Raw genomic sequence first — 2,450 nt, 5'->3', positions numbered from 1 at the left:
GCACCGCACCCTGCGCTGGATGCTGTCACTTCTCCGCTCCAGGGCCACCCCCTGGGAGGTGACACCCCCCATCCTGCACCCTCCCCCAGTGCCCCCCCCTCCACGCTGCCATGGGGGGAGCCACAAAGCCCCTTCTTCCCGCAGGGCACCCAGGGAAGGTGGCATTTCTGTCCCCTCCTGCCCCGACACCCCATGGGGTGGCCCTGGCTGCTCAGTGGGGCGCTGAGATGGCCGTGGGGAGAACAGCCTGTCCTGCCCCCCACGCTGTGCCCCATGGCATGGTGCACATGGGAGCTGGGGGACCCCCAACCCATCCCCCTCCGGCTCCCCCCAGCCTCCCAGACCCCACAAAGACACCAGACTGCAGGCTGTTTGCACACTTGCCATGTTGACAGCAGACGTTACAGGCAGTAGGGACATCTTTGGGGCTGTGGGGACCCGCAGGGCACCAGGGAGGCAGCCCCTTCCCCAGAGCATCCTCAACACACTCCTGTGCCCAGTCCCACCACGGCCATGCCCAGTCCCACCACACTGGGTGAAGGGCGGCAGCGGGGTCCCAGCACGAGCAGGAGCAGCCCTGGCCAGCTTGGGTTGGCATGGCCTGGGCAGGATGGTGCACCCCAGCACCCCAGACCTCTGCTCACATCACTTATGGGGTGACCTGACCCCCCACCCGCTGTCGCTGCAGCTGGTAAAGGGGGATCTGCACATCATGTCCTGCTTGTGCTGCTGCCTCCCCTCTTCAGACAGCTCTGGGGACACCAGCAAAGGGGGGACGGATGGACAGACACACAGACAGACTCCTCTCCCAGCTGAGGGAAATGGGGAGCAGGGGCTGGGAGCCCCAAGGTGCTGGGGCAGAGCAAAGGAGTAACCTGGCTCTTTCATGGAAGCTCTCACCCCCCAGCCCCTCTCTGTTCAGAAAGGGGTGGCCCTGCAGGGGGGAGCAGCCACCTGGTGGGTGCTGGTGGCCTGTCCCCACCGAGGGACATCACTTGCTGCCTGTGCTGGGTTGTGTTCCCCAGTGCATCATCCTCTGGGCCATCTGAGTGACCCGTGGTCCCATCACTGTCTTGGTGACCAGCCTGAGGAGGTCCCCCTTGGGTGTGGGGCTGGCTGGAAAGTGGCTCTGGAGCTGAAAAGGGGGTTCATGGGGGCAGCCCCTCGTGACAGACAGGCTCTGACACCCCCTGCCAGCTCTCATGGTGCTCCTCATCTGTGTAGGAGCCCTCAACCTGCCTGCCCTGGTGGCCACCTGTGCCCAGCCCAGCTTGCCCTCCCTCCCTGTCCCCTTCCCATCCCCACGTTACTGCTTGACCCTCTGCAGGTCCCTGCCTCCCCCTTCAGTCAAAATCAGGAGCATCAGCCCAAAAATCCCCCCTGGCACCAGCCGTGCAGAGGAAAGGGAGGTGTGTGGTTAGTGGGTTAAGGTGGGGGTCGAGCAGCCACAGAGCTGGGAGGGGGGAGAAACCCAGCAAGACCCAGCAAGACCCAGCAAGACCCCCCCATGGTAGCTGAAGGACCAGGCTGTGGTGGGTGAGAACCAGGCTGTGGCCGGTGGGGACCAGGGATGCCCAGGGGAGGTGGGCAGTGGTCCTGCATGAACCCAGCCACCCAGGGCAGCCCACTCCAGCTCTGCCTTCCAGAGCAGGAGACCTGCTGTCGGGTGAGACTGAAGCCAGTCTGATCTGGGGAGGATCACCTGGACCCAGGGTGATCTGGGGAGGTCCTCGTCACCGGGTTAGTGAGCACAAGCCAAAGCCATCAAGGACAAGAGGAAGAGAGAGCAGCTGGAGCTGGATGCTGGCTGGATCCACACACCCCCTGGACAGATCTGCCCCAACCCTTGGTTGAGCTGTGTCCCCCCCAGAAGCCACGGGGATGTCCTCATGAACCAGCCCCTGTCCTGGCCAGCAGCCTGGGGCCACCATCCTCTCCTGGTGGAGGGCTTGGGTTTGCCCCACTGGTCATGCCAGCACTACCAGCACTTAACACTGTGGGTGTCTTGCCACGGGTCACCAGCCTGGGTGCCAAACCCCTACGGAGGGGCCAGATCCTGGAGCTTTACCCCCAGCAGGATCCCTGCAGAGGCAGGGGATGGTTTATCCGACAGAAAGCAAAGCACAGGCTGCACCCCCCTGGTTCTGGCCACCCTTGGTCACCCCTCTGCCACCCTCTGCCCTCTCCTGCCCATCCAAGCTGGTGGCCGGGGAGGGTGGGGGGACAAGGGACCCTGCGAGTACCAACCCCGTGGTTAGACGCAGCCCTCGGCGCCGTGCGGTTAGTCGGGACCACGCTGCCGGCAGCGGCTTCGGCATGCACCAGAGTCACAAGATAAACTGTGGAGAGACAAAGGGGGTGAAGAGAAGAGGCCGGGAGCCCCCCACAGCCACCCACGGGGCTGCGGGGAGCAGCACGGGACCATTCCCCATGACGGGTGAACTGGGGCC

Source organism: Calidris pugnax, unplaced genomic scaffold (genome assembly GCF_001431845.1).
Source record: "Calidris pugnax isolate Ruff unplaced genomic scaffold, ASM143184v1 scaffold130, whole genome shotgun sequence".
NCBI classification, from domain to species: domain Eukaryota; kingdom Metazoa; phylum Chordata; class Aves; order Charadriiformes; family Scolopacidae; genus Calidris; species Calidris pugnax.
This window is presented reverse-complemented; position numbering follows the sequence as displayed.